A 15442-nucleotide genomic window follows, 5' to 3' on the forward strand; every position below is an offset into this window, starting at 1 on the left:
TTGTGTATCATAAAAGAGTGATCGTTACTCCTCCCAGGGGTTATTCGAGATATCTTAATCGAAACCCTTGTAACGAGGCATTGGCTACCTTAAGAGAGTCATAGTTAGTCGTCCCATGGCTTACCCAGTAAAACGTTTTTTCTCACTGCGGCCAGTCTGCCAGAAGCGATATGTCACTAGTTGTGTTTCATAAAAGAGTAATCGTTACTCCTCCCAGGGGTTATTCGAGATATCTTAATCGGAACCCTAGTAACGAGGCATTGGCTACCTTAAGACAGTCATAGTTAGTCGTCCCAATTGCTCACCCAGTCTGCCATTTTTTCTTACTGCGGCCACTCTGCCAGAAGCGATATGTCACTAGTTGTGTATCATAAAAGAGTCATCGTTTCTCCTCCCATGGGTTATTCGAGATATCTTAATCGAAACCCTAGTAACGAGGCATTGGCTACCTTAAGAGAGTCATAGTTACTCGTCCCAATTGCTCACCCAGTCCAACATTTTTTCTTACTGTGGCCAGTCTGCCAGAACCGATATGTAACTAGATGTGTATCATAAAAGAGTGACCGTTTCTCCTCCCAGGGGTTATTCGAGATATCTTAATCGAAACCCCAGTAACGAGACATTGGCTACCTTTAGAGAGTCATAGTTACTCGTCCCAATTGCTCACCCAGTCCAACATTTTTTCTTACTACGACCAGTCTGCCAGAAGCGATATTTCACTAGTTGTGTATCATAAAAGAGTGATCGTTACTCCTCCGAGGGGTTATTCGAGATATCTTAATCGAAACCCTAGTAACGAGGCATTGGCTACCTTAAGAGAGTCATAGTTACTCGTCCCAATTGCTCACCCAGTCCAACATTTTTTCTTACTGCGACCTGTCTGCCAGAAGCGATATGTCACTAGTTGTGTATCATAAAAGAGTCATCGTTACTCCTCCCAGGGATTATTCGAGATATCTTAATCGAAACCCTAGTAACGACGCATTGGCTACCTTAAGAGAGTCATAGTTACTCGTTCCAATTGCTCACCCAGTAAAACGTTTTTTCTTACTGCGGCCAGTCTGCCAGAAGCGATATTTCACTAGTTGTGTATCATAAAAGAGTGATCGTTACTCCTCCCAGGGGTTATTCGAGATATCTTAATCGAAACCCTAGTAACGAGGCATTGGCTACCTTAAGAGAGTAGTAGTTACTCGTCCCAATTGCTCACCCAGTCCAACATTTTTTCTTACTACGGCCAGTCTGCCAGAAGCGATATGTCACTAGTTGTGTATCATAAAAGAGTGATCGTTTCTCCGCACAGGGGTTATTCTAGATATCTTAATCGAAACCCTAGTAACGAGGCATTGGCTGCCTTAGGAGAGTGATAGTTACTCGTCCCAATTGCTAACCCAGTCTGCCATTTTTTCTTACTGTGGCCAGTCTGACAGAAGCGATATGTCACTAGTTGTGTATCATAAAAGTGTAATCGTTACTCCTCCCAGGGGTTATTCGAGATATCTTAATGAAACCCTAGTAACGAGGCATTGGCTACCTTAAGAGAGTCATAGATACTCGTCCCAATTGCTCACCCAGTCCAACATTTTTTCTCACTGCGGCCAGTCTGCCAGAAGCGATATGTCACTAGTTGTGTATTACAAAAGAGTCATCGTTTCTCCTCCCAGGGGTTATTCGAGATATCTTAATCGAAACCCTAGTAATGAGGCATTGGCTACCTTAAGAGAGTCATAGTTACTCGTCCCAATTTCTCACCAAGTCTGCCATTTTTTCTTACTGTGGCCAGTGTGCCAGAAGCGATATGTCACTAGTTGTGTATCATAAAAGAGTCAACGTTACTCATCCCAGGGGTTATTCGAGATATCTTAATCGAAACCCTAGTAACGAGGCATTGGCTACCTTAAGAGAGTCATAGTTACTCGTCCCAATTGCTCATCCAGTCCAAAATTTTTTCTTACTGCAGCCAGACTGCCAGAAGCGATATGTCACTAGTTGTGTATCATAAGAGAGTGGTCGCTACTCCTCCCAGGGGTTATTCGAGATATCTTAATGGAAACCCTAGTAACGAGGCATTGGCTACCTTAAGAGAGTCATAGTTACTCGTCCCAATTGCTCACCCAGTCCAACATTTTTTCTTCCTGCGACCAGTCTGCCAGAAGCGATATGTCACTAGTTGTGTATCATAAAAGAGTGATCGTTACTCCTCCCAGGGGTTATTCGAGATATCTTAATCGAAACCCTAGTAACGAGGCATTGGCTACCTTAAGAGAGTCATAGTTAGTCGTCCCATGGCTCACCCAGTAAAACGTTTTTTCTCACTGCGGCCAGTCTGCCAGAAGCGATATGTCACTAGTTGTGTATCATAAAAGAGTCATCGTTTCTCCTCCCATGGGTTATTCGAGATATCTTAATCGAAACCCTAGTAACGAGGCATTGGCTACCTTAAGAGAGTCATAGTTACTCGTCCCAATTGCTCACCCAGTCCAACATTTTTTCTTACTGTGGCCAGTCTGCCAGAAGCGATATGTCACTAGATGTGTATCATAAAAGAGTGACCGTTTCTCCTCCCAGGGGTTATTCGAGATATCTTAATCGAAACCCCAGTAACGAGACATTGGCTACCTTAAGAGAGTCATAGTTACTCGTCCCAATTGCTCACCCAGTCCAACATTTTTTCTTACTACGACCAGTCTGCCAGAAGCGATATTTCACTAGTTGTGTATCATAAAAGAGTGATCGTTACTCCTCCGAGGGGTTATTCGAGATATCTTAATCGAAACCCTAGTAACGAGGCATTGGCTACCTTAAGAGAGTCATAGTTACTCGTCCCAATTGCTCACCCAGTCCAACATTTTTTCTTACTGCGACATGTCTGCCAGAAGCGATATGTCACTAGTTGTGTATCATAAAAGAGTCATCGTTACTCCTCCCAGGGATTATTCGAGATATCTTAATCGAAACCCTAGTAACGACGCATTGGCTACCTTAAGAGAGTCATAGTTACTCGTTCCAATTGCTCACCCAGTAAAACGTTTTTTCTTACTGCGGCCAGTCTGCCAGAAGCGATATTTCACTAGTTGTGTATCATAAAAGAGTGATCGTTACTCCTCCCAGGGGTTATTCGAGATATCTTAATCGAAACCCTAGTAACGAGGCATTGGCTACCTTAAGAGAGTAGTAGTTACTCGTCCCAATTGCTCACCCAGTCCAACATTTTTTCTTACTACGGCCAGTCTGCCAGAAGCGATATGCCACTAGTTGTGTATCATAAAAGAGTGATCGTTTCTCCGCCCAGGGGTTATTCTAGATATCTTAATCGAAACCCTAGTAACGAGGCATTGGCTGCCTTAGGAGAGTGATAGTTACTCGTCCCAATTGCTAACCCAGTCTGCCATTTTTCCTTACTGTGGCCAGTCTGCCAGAAGCGATATGTCACTAGTTGCGTATCATAAAAGTGTAATCGTTACTCCTCCCAGGGGTTATTCGAGATATCTTAATGGAAACCCTAGTAACGAGGCATTGGCTACCTTAAGAGAGTCATAGATACTCGTCCCAATTGCTCACCCAGTCCAACATTTTTTCTCACTGCGGCCAGTCTGCCAGAAGCGATATGTCACTAGTTGTGTATTACAAAAGAGTCATCGTTTCTCCTCCCAGGGGTTATTCGAGATATCTTAATCGAAACCCTAGTAATGAGGCATTGGCTACCTTAAGAGAGTCATAGTTACTCGTCCCAATTTCTCACCAAGTCTGCCATTTTTTCTTACTGTGGCCAGTGTGCCAGAAGCGATATGTCACTAGTTGTGTATCATAAAAGAGTAAACGTTACTCATCCCAGGGGTTATTCGAGATATCTTAATCGAAACCCTAGTAACGAGGCATTGGCTACCTTAAGAGAGTCATAGTTACTCGTCCCAATTGCTCATCCAGTCCAAAATTTTTTCTTACTGCAGCCAGACTGCCAGAAGCGATATGTCACTAGTTGTGTATCATAAAAGAGTCGTCGTTACTCCTCCCAGGGGTTATTCGAGATATCTTAATCGAAACCCTAGTAACGAGGCATTGGCTACCTTAAGAGAGTCATAGTTACTCGTCCCAATTGCTCACCCAGTCCAACATTTTTTCTTACTGCGACCAGTCTGCCAGAAGCGATATGTCACTAGTTGTGTATCATAAAAGAGTGATCGTTACTCCTCCCAGGGGTTATTCGAGATATCTTAATCGAAACCCTTGTAACGAGGCATTGGCTACCTTAAGAGAGTCATAGTTAGTCGTCCCATGGCTCACCCAGTAAAACGTTTTTTCTCACTGCGGCCAGTCTGCCAGAAGCGATATGTCACTAGTTGTGTTTCATAAAAGAGTAATCGTTACTCCTCCCAGGGGTTATTCGAGATATCTTAATCGGAACCCTAGTAACGAGGCATTGGCTACCTTAAGACAGTCATAGTTAGTCGTCCCAATTGCTCACCCAGTCTGCCATTTTTTCTTACTGCGGCCACTCTGCCAGAAGCGATATGTCACTAGTTGTGTATCATAAAAGAGTCATCGTTTCTCCTCCCATGGGTTATTCGAGATATCTTAATCGAAACCCTAGTAACGAGGCATTGGCTACCTTAAGAGAGTCATAGTTACTCGTCCCAATTGCTCACCCAGTCCAACATTTTTTCTTACTGTGGCCAGTCTGCCAGAACCGATATGTAACTAGATGTGTATCATAAAAGAGTGACCGTTTCTCCTCCCAGGGGTTATTCGAGATATCTTAATCGAAACCCCAGTAACGAGACATTGGCTACCTTAAGAGAGTCATAGTTACTCGTCCCAATTGCTCACCCAGTCCAACATTTTTTCTTACTACGACCAGTCTGCCAGAAGCGATATTTCACTAGTTGTGTATCATAAAAGAGTGATCGTTACTCCTCCGAGGGGTTATTCGAGATATCTTAATCGAAACCCTAGTAACGAGGCATTGGCTACCTTAAGAGAGTCATAGTTACTCGTCCCAATTGCTCACCCAGTCCAACATTTTTTCTTACTGCGACCTGTCTGCCAGAAGCGATATGTCACTAGTTGTGTATCATAAAAGAGTCATCGTTACTCCTCCCAGGGATTATTCGAGATATCTTAATCGAAACCCTAGCAACGACGCATTGGCTACCTTAAGAGAGTCATAGTTACTCGTTCCAATTGCTCACCCAGTAAAACGTTTTTTCTTACTGCGGCCAGTCTGCCAGAAGCGATATTTCACTAGTTGTGTATCATAAAAGAGTGATCGTTACTCCTCCCAGGGGTTATTCGAGATATCTTAATCGAAACACTAGTAACGAGGCATTGGCTACCTTAAGAGAGTAGTAGTTACTCGTCCCAATTGCTCACCCAGTCCAACATTTTTTCTTACTACGGCCAGTCTGCCAGAAGCGATATGTCACTAGTTGTGTATCATAAAAGAGTGATCGTTTCTCCGCACAGGGGTTATTCTAGATATCTTAATCGAAACCCTAGTAACGAGGCATTGGCTGCCTTAGGAGAGTGATAGTTACTCGTCCCAATTGCTAACCCAGTCTGCCATTTTTTCTTACTGTGGCCAGTCTGACAGAAGCGATATGTCACTAGTTGTGTATCATAAAAGTGTAATCGTTACTCCTCCCAGGGGTTATTCGAGATATCTTAATGAAACCCTAGTAACGAGGCATTGGCTACCTTAAGAGAGTCATAGATACTCGTCCCAATTGCTCACCCAGTCCAACATTTTTTCTTACTGCGACCAGTCTGCCAGAAGCGATATGTCACTAGATGTGTATCATAAAAGAGTGATCTTTACTCCTCCCAGGGGTTATTCGATATATTTTAATCGAAACCCTAGTAACGAGGCATTGGCTACCTTAAGAGAGTCATAGTTAGTCGTCCCAATTGCTCACCCAATAAAACGTTTTTTCTTACTGCGGCCAGTCTGCCAGAAGCGATATGTCACTAGTTGAGTATCATAAAAGAGTGATTGTTACTCCTCCCAAAGGTTATTCGAGATATCTTAATCGAAACCCTACTAACGAGGCATTGGCTACCTTAAGAGAGTCATAGTTACTCGTCCCAATTGCTCACCCAGTCCAACATTTTTTGTTACTGTGGCCAGTCTGCCAGAACCGATATGTCACTAGTTGTGTATCATAAAAGAGTCAACGTTTCTCCTCCCAGGGGTTATTCGAGATATCTTAATCGAAACACTAGTAACGAGGCATTCGCCACCTTAAGAGAGTCATAGTTACTCGTCTCAATTGCTCACCAAGTCTGCCATTTTTTCTTACTGTGGCCAGTGTGCCAGAAGCTATATCTCACTAGTTGTGTATCATAAAAGAGTCATCGTTACTCCTCCCAGGGGTTATTCGAGATATCTTAATCGAAACCCTAGTAACGAGGCATTGGCTACCTTAAGAGATTCATAGTTACTCGTCCCAATTGCTCACCCAGTCCAACATTTTTTCTTACTGCAGCCAGTCTGCCAGAAGCGATATGTCACTAGTTGTGTATCATAAAAGAGTCGTCGTTACTCCTCCCAGGGGTTATTCGAGATATCTTAATCGAAACCCTAGTAACGACGCATTGGCTACCTTAAGAGAGTCATAGTTACTCGTCCCAATTGCTCACCCAGTCCAACCTTTTTTCTTACTGCGACCAGTCTGCCAGAAGCGATATGTCACTAGTTGTGTATCATAAAAGAGTGATCGTTACTCCTCCCAGGGGTTATTCGAGATATCTTAATCGAAACCCTAGTAACGAGGCATTTGCTACCTTAAGAGAGTCATAGTTAGTCGTCCCATGGCTCACCCAGTAAAACGTTTTTGCTCACTGCATCCAGTCTGCCAGAAGCGATATGTCACTAGTTGTGTATCATAAAAGAGTCATCGTTACTCCTCCCAGGGGTTATTAGAGATATCTTAATCAAAACCCTAGTAACGAGGCATTGGCTACCTTAAGAGAGTCATAGTTAGTCGTCCCAATTGCTCACCCAGTCTGCCATTTTTTCTTACTGCGGCCAGTCTGCCAGAAGCGATATGTCACTAGTTGTGTATCATAAAAGTGATCGTTTCTCCTCCCAGGGGTTAATCGAGATATCTTAATCGAAACCCTAGTAACGAGGCATTGGCTACCTTAAGAGAGTAGTAGTTACTCGTCCCAATTCCTCACCCAGTCCAACATTCTTTCTTACTACGGCCAGTCTGCCAGAAGCGATATGTCACTAGTTGTGTATCATAAAAGAGTCGTCGTTACTCCTCCCAGGAGTTATTCGAGATATCTTAATCGAAACCCTAGTAACGAGGCATTGGCTACCTTAAGAGAGTCATAGTTAGTCGTCCCAATTGCTCACCCAGTAAAACGTTTTTTCTTACTGCGGCCAGTCTGCCAGAAGCGATATTTCACTAGTTAGGTATCATAAAGGACTGATCGTTACTCCTCCCAGGGGTTATTCGAGATATCTTAATCGAAACCCTAGTAACGAGGCATTGGCTACCTTAAGAGAGTAATAGTTACTCGTCCCAATTGCTCACCCAGTCCAACATTTTTTCTTACTGCGGCCAGTCTGCCAGAAGCGACATGTCACTAGTTGTTTATCATAAAAGAGTCATCGTTTTTCCTCCCAGGGGTTATTCGAGATATCTTAATCGAAACCCTAGTAACGAGGCATTGGCTGCCTAAGGAGAGTCATAGTTACTCGTCCCAATTGCTCACCCAGTCTGCCATTTTTTCTTACTGTGGCCAGTCCGCCAGAAGCGATATGTCACTAGTTTTGTGTCATAAAAGAGTCATCGTTACTCCTCCCAGGGGTTATTCGAGATATCTTAATGGAAACCCTAGTAACGAGGCATTGGCTACCTTAAGAGAGTCATAGATACTCGTCCCAATTGCTCACCCAGTCCAACATTTTTTTTTACTGCGACCAGTCTGCCAGAAGCGATATGTCACTAGATGTGTATCATAAAAGATTGATCGTTACTCCTCCCAGGGGTTATTCGAGATATCTTAATCGAAACCCTAGTAACGAACATTGGCTACCTTAAGAGAGTCATAGTTACTCGTCCCAATTGCTCACCCAGTAAAACGTTTTTTCTTACTGCGGCCAGTCTGCCTGAAGCGATATGTCACTAGATGTGTATCATAAAAGAGTGATCGTTACTCCTCCCAGGGGTTATTCGAGATATCTTAATCGAAACCCTAGTAATGAGGCATTGGCTACCTTAAGAGAGTCATAGTTACTCGTCCCAATTGCTCACCAAGTCTGCCATTTTTTCTTACTGTGGCCAGTGTGCCAGAAGCGATATCTCACTAGTTGTGTATCATAAAAGAGTCAACGTTACTCATTCCAGGGGTTATTCGAGATATCTTAATCGAAACACTAGTAACGAGGCATTGGGCACCTTAAGAGAGTCATAGTTACTCGTCCCAATTGCTCATCCAGTCCAACATTTTTTCTTACTGCAGCCAGTCCGCCTGAAGCGATATGTCACTAGTTGTGTATCATAAAAGAGTCGTCGTTACTCCTCCCAGGGGTTATTCGAGATATCTTAATCGAAACCCTAGTAACGAGGCATTGGCTACCTTAAGAGAGTCATAGTTAGTCGTCCCAATTGCTCACCCAGTCTGCCATTTTTTCTTACTGTGGCCAGTCTGCCAGAAGCGATATGTCACTAGTTTTGTGTCATAAAAGAGTCATCGTTACTCCTCCCAGGGGTTATTCGAGATATCTTAATGGAAACCCTAGTAACGAGGCATTGGCTACCTTAAGAGAGTCATAGATACTCGTCCCAATTGCTCACCCAGTCCAACATTTTTTCTTACTGCGACCAGTCTGCCAGAAGCGATATGTCACTAGATGTGTATCATAAAAGATTGATCGTTACTCCTCCCAGGGGTTATTCGATATATTTTAATCGAAACCCTAGTTACGAGGCATTGGCTACCTTAAGAGAGTCATAGTTAGTCGTCCCATGGCATACCCAGTGAAACGTTTTATCTCACTGCGGCCAGTCTGCCAGAAGCGATATGTCAATAGTTGTGTATCATAAAAGAGTCATCGTTACTCCTCCCAGGGATTATTCGAGATATCTTAATCGAAACCCTAGTAACGAACATTGGCTACCTTAAGAGAGTCATAGTTACTCGTCCCAATTGCTCACCCAGTAAAACGTTTTTTCTTACTGCGGCCAGTCTGCCATAAGCGATATTTCACTAGTTGTGTATCATAAAAGAGTGATCGTTACTCCTCCCAGGGGTTATTCGTGATATCTTAATCGAAACCCTAGTAACGAGGCATTGGCTACCTTAAGAGAGTAGTAGTTACTCGTCCCAATTGCTCACCCAGTCCAACATTTTTTCTTACTACGGCCAGTCAGCCAGAAGCGTTATGTCACTAGTTGTGTATCATAAAAGAGTGATCGTTTCTCCTCCCAGGGGTTATTCTAGATATCTTAATCGAAACCCTAGTAACGAGACATTGGCTGCCTTAGGAGAGTCATAGTTACTCGTCCCAATTGCTCACCCAGTCTGCCATTTTTTCTTACTGTGGCCAGTCTGCCAGAAGCGATATGTCACTAGTTGTGTATCATAAAAGTGTAATCGTTACTCCTCCCAGGGGTTATTCGAGATATCTTAATGGAAACCCTAGTAACGAGGCATTGGCTACCTTAAGAGAGTCATAGATACTCGTCCCAATTGCTCACCCAGTCCAACATTTCTTCTTACTGCGACCAGTCTGCCAGAAGCGATATGTCACTAGATGAGTATCATAAAAGAGTGATCGTTACTCCTCCCAGGGGTTATTCGATATATTTTAATCGAAACCCTAGTAACGAGTCATTGGCTACCTTAAGAGAGTCATAGTTAGTCGTCCCAATTGCTCACCCAATAAAACGTTTTTTCTTACTGCGGCCAGTCTGCCAGATGCGATATGTCACTAGTTGAGTATCATAAAAGAGTGATTGTTACTCCTCCCAGGGGTTATTCGAGATATCTTAATCGAAACCCTACTAACGAGGCATTGGCTACCTTAAGAGAGTCATAGTTAGTCGTCCCAATTGCTCACCCAGTAAAACGTTTTTTCTTACTGCGGCCAGTCTGCCAGAAGCGATATTTCACTAGTTGTGTATCATAAAGGACTGATCGTTACTCCTCCCAGGGGTTATTCGAGATATCTTAATCGAAACCCTAGTAACGAGGCATTGGCTACCTTAAGAGAGTAATAGTTACTCGTCCCAATTGCTCACCCAGTCCAACATTTTTTCTTACTGCGGCCAGTCTGCCAGAAGCGACATGTCACTAGTTGTTTATCATAAAAGAGTCATCGTTTTTCCTCCCAGGGGTTATTCGAGATATCTTAATCGAAACCCTAGTAACGAGGCATTGGCTGCCTAAGGAGAGTCATAGTTACTCGTCCCAATTGCTCACCCAGTCTGCCATTTTTTCTTACTGTGGCCAGTCTGCCAGAAGCGATATGTCACTAGTTTTGTGTCATAAAAGAGTCATCGTTACTCCTCCCAGGGGTTATTCGAGATATCTTAATGGAAACCCTAGTAACGAGGCATTGGCTACCTTAAGAGAGTCATAGATACTCGTCCCAATTGCTCACCCAGTCCAACATTTTTTCTTACTGCGGCCAGTCTGCCAGAAGCGATATTTCACTAGTTGTGTATCATAAAGGACTGATCGTTACTCCTCCCAGGGGTTATTCGAGATATCTTAATCGAAACCCTAGTAACGAGGCATTGGCTACCTTAAGAGAGTAATAGTTACTCGTCCCAATTGCTCACCCAGTCCAACATTTCTTCTTACTGCGGCCAGTCTGCCAGAAGCGATATGTCACTAGTTGTGTATCATAAAAGAGTCATCGTTACTCCTCCCAGGGATTATTCGAGATATCTTAATCGAAACCCTAGTAACGAATATTGGCTACCTTAAGAGAGTCATAGTTACTCGTCCCAATTGCTCACCCAGTAAAACGTTTTTTCTTACTGCGGCCAGTCTGCCTGAAGCGATATGTCACTAGATGTGTATCATAAAAGAGTGATCGTTACTCCTCCCAGGGGTTATTCGAGATATCTTAATCGAAACCCTAGTAATGAGGCATTGGCTACCTTAAGAGAGTCATAGTTACTCGTCCCAATTGCTCACCAAGTCTGCCATTTTTTCTTACTGTGGCCAGTGTGCCAGAAGCGATATCTCACTAGTTGTGTATCATAAAAGAGTCAACGTTACTCATTCCAGGGGTTATTCGAGATATCTTAATCGAAACACTAGTAACGAGGCATTGGGCACCTTAAGAGAGTCATAGTTACTCGTCCCAATTGCTCATCCAGTCCAACATTTTTTCTTACTGCAGCCAGTCCGCCTGAAGCGATATGTCACTAGTTGTGTATCATAAAAGAGTCGTCGTTACTCCTCCCAGGGGTTATTCGAGATATCTTAATCGAAACCCTAGTAACGAGGCATTGGCTACCTTAAGAGAGTCATAGTTACTCGTCCCAATTGCTCACCCAGTCCAACATTTTTTCTTACTGCGACCAGTCTGCCAGAAGCGATATGTAACTAGTTGTGTATCATAAAAGAGTGATCGTTACTCCTCCCAGGGGTTATTCGAGATATCTTAATCGAAACCCTAGTAACGAGGCATTGGCTACCTTAAGAGAGTCATAGTTAGTCGTCCCATGGCTCACCCAGTAAAACGTTTTTTCTCACTGCGGCCAGTCTGCCAGAAGCGATATGTCACTAGTTGTGTTTCATAAAAGAGTAATCGTTACTCCTCCCAGGGGTTATTCGAGATATCTTAATCGAAACCCTAGTAACGAGGCATTGGCTACCTTAAGAGAGTCATAGTTAGTCGTCCCAATTGCTCACCCAGTCTGCCATTTTTTCTTACTGCGGCCAGTCTGCCAGAAGCGATATGTCACTAGTTGTGTATCATAAAAGAGTCATCGTTTCTCCTCCCATGGGTTATTCGAGATATCTTAATCGAAACCCTAGTAACGAGGCATTGGCTACCTTAAGAGAGTCATAGTTACTCATCCCAATTGCTCACCCAGTCCAACATTTTTTCTAACTGTGGCCAGTCTGCCAGAACCGATATGTCACTAGATGTGTATCATAAAAGAGTGACCGTTTCTCCTCCCAGGGGTTATTCGAGATATCTTAATCGAAACCCTGGTAACGAGACATTGGCTATCTTAAGAGAGTCATAGTTACTCGTCCCAATTGCTCACCCAGTCCAACATTTTTTCTTACTACGACCAGTCTCCCAGAAGCGATATTTCATTAGTTGTGTATCATAAAAGAGTGATCGTTACTCCTCCCAGGGGTTACTCGAGATATCTTAATCGAAACCCTAGTAACGAGGCATTGGCTACCTTAAGAGAGTCATAGATACTCGTCCCAATAGCTCACCCAGTCCAACATTATTTCTTACTGCAGCCAGTCTGCCAGAAGCGATATGTCGCTAGTTATGTATCATAAAAGTGTAATCGTTACTCCTCCCAGGGGTTATTCGAGATATCTTAATGGAAACCCTAGTAACGAGGCATTGGCTACCTTAAGAGAGTCATAGATACTCGTCCCAATTGCTCACCCAGTCCAACATTTTTTCTTACTGCGACCAGTCTGCCAGAAGCGATATGTCACTAGATGAGTATCATAAAAGAGTGATCGTTACTCCTCCCAGGGGTTATTCGATATATTTTAATCGAAACCCTAGTAACGAGGCATTGGCTACCTTAAGAGAGTCATAGTTAGTCGTCCCAATTGCTCACCCAATAAAACGTTTTTTCTTACTGCGGCCAGTCTGCCAGATGCGATATGTCACTAGTTGAGTATCATAAAAGAGTGATTGTTACTCCTCCCAGGGGTTATTCGAGATATCTTAATCGAAACCCTACTAACGAGGCATTGGCTACCTTAAGAGAGTCATAGTTACTCGTCCCAATTGCTCACCCAGTCCAACATTTTTTCTTACTGTGGCCAGTCTGCCAGAACCGATATGTCACTAGTTGTGTATCATAAAAGAGTCATCGTTCCTCCTCCCAGGGGTTATTCGAGATATCTTAATCGAAACACTAGTAACGAGGCATTGGCTACCTTAAGAGAGTCATAGTTACTCGTCTCAATTGCTCACCAAGTCTGCCATTATTTCTTACTGTGGCCAGTGTGCCAGAAGCTATTTCTCACTTGTTCTGTATCATAAAAGAGTCATCGTTACTCCTCCCAGGGGTTATTCGAGATATCTTAATCGAAACCCTAGTAACGAGGCATTGGCTTCCTTAAGAGTGTCATAGTTACTCGTCCCAATTGCTCACCCAGTCCAACATTTTTTCTTACTGCAGCAAGTCTGCCAGAAGCGATATTTCACTAGTTGTGTATCATAAAAGAGTCGTCGTTACTCCTCCCAGGGGTTATTCGAGGTATCTTAATCGAAACCCTAGTAACGAGGCATTGGCTACCTTAAGAGGGTCATAGTTACTCGTCCCAATTGCTCACCCAGTCCAACATTTTTTCTTACTGTGGTCAGTCTGCCAGAACCGATATGTCACAAGTTGTGTATCATAAAAGAGTGATCGTTACTCCTCCCAGGGGTTATTCGATATATTTTAATCGAAACCCTAGTAACGAGGCATTGGCTACCTTAAGAGAGTCATAGTTAGTCGTCCCAATTGCTCACCCAGTAAAACGTTTTTTCTTACTGCGGCCAGTCTGCCAGAAGCGATTTTTCACTAGTTGTGTATCATAAAGGAGTGATCGTCACTCCTCCCAGGGGTTATTCGAGATATCTTAATCGAAACCCTAGTAACGAGGCATTGGCTACCTTAAGAGAGTAATAGTTACTCGTCCCAATTGCTCACCCAGTCCAACATTTTTTCTTACTGCGGCCAGTCTGCCAGAAGCGACATGTCACTAGTTGTGTATCATAAAAGAGTGACCGTTTCTCCTCCCAGGGGTTATTCGAGATATCTTAATCGAAACCCTAGTAACGAGGCATTGGCTACCTTAAGAGAGTAGTAGTTACTCGTCCCAATTGCTCACCCAGTCCAACATTTTTTCTTACTACGGCCAGTCTGCCAGAAGCGATATGTCACTAGTTGTGTATCATAAAAGAGTGATCGTTTCTCCTCCCAGGGGTTATTCTAGATATCTTAATCGAAACCCTAGTAACGAGGCATTATCTGCCTTAGGAGTGTCATAGTTACTCGTCCCAATTGCTCACCCAGTCCAACATTTTTTCTTACTGTGGCCAGTCTGCCAGAACCGATATGTCACTAGTTGTGTATCATAAAAGAGTCATCGTTCCTCCTCCCAGGGGTTATTCGAGATATCTTAATCGAAACACTAGTAACGAGGCATTGGCTACCTTAAGAGAGTCATAGTTACTCGTCTCAATTGCTCACCAAGTCTGCCATTATTTCTTACTGTGGCCAGTGTGCCAGAAGCTATTTCTCACTAAATCTGTATCATAAAAGAGTCATCGTTACTCCTCCCAGGGGTTATTCGAGATATCTTAATCGAAACCCTAGTAACGAGGCATTGGCTTCCTTAAGAGAGTCATAGTTACTCGTCGAAATTGCTCACCCAGTCCAACATTTTTTCTTACTGCAGCCAGTCTGCCAGAAGCGATATTTCACTAGTTGTGTATCATAAAAGAGTCGTCGTTACTCCTCCCAGGGGTTATTCGAGATATCTTAATCGAAACCCTAGTAACGAGGCATTGGCTACCTTAAGAGAGTCATAGTTACTCGTCCCAATTGCTCACCCAGTCCAACCTTTTATCTTATTACGACCAGTCTGCCAGAAGCGATATGTCACTAGTTGTGTATCATAAAAGAGTGATCGTTACTCCTCCCAGGGGTTATTCGAGATATCTTAATCGAAACCCTAGTAACGAGGCATTTACTACCTTAAGAGAGTCATAGTTAGTCGTCCCATGGCTCACCCAGTAAAACGTTTTTTCTCACTGCAGCCAGTCTGCCAGAAGCGATATGTCACTAGTTGTGTATCATAAAAGAGTCATCGTTACCCCTCCCAGGGGTTATTCGAGATATCTTAATCGAAACCCTAGTAACGAGGCATTGGCTACCTTAAGAGAGTCATAGTTAGTCGTCCCAATTGCTCACCCAGTCTGCCATTTTTTCTTACTGCGGCCAGTCTGCCAGAAGCGATATGTCACTAGTTGTGTATCATAAAAGAGTGATCGTTTCTCCTCCCAGGGTTTATTCGAGATATCTTAATCGAAACCCCAGTAACGAGGCATTGGCTACCTTAAGAGAGTAGTAGTTGCTCGTCCCAATTCCTCACCCAGTCCAACATTCTTTCTTACTACGGCCAGTCTGCCAGAAGCGATATGTCACTAGTTGTGTATCATAAAAGAGTGATCGTTTCTCCTCCCAGGGGTTATTCGAGATATCTTAATCGAAACCCTAGT

This window comes from Schistocerca gregaria, chromosome X, assembly GCF_023897955.1.
Source record: "Schistocerca gregaria isolate iqSchGreg1 chromosome X, iqSchGreg1.2, whole genome shotgun sequence".
Taxonomy (NCBI): Eukaryota; Metazoa; Arthropoda; class Insecta; order Orthoptera; family Acrididae; genus Schistocerca; species Schistocerca gregaria.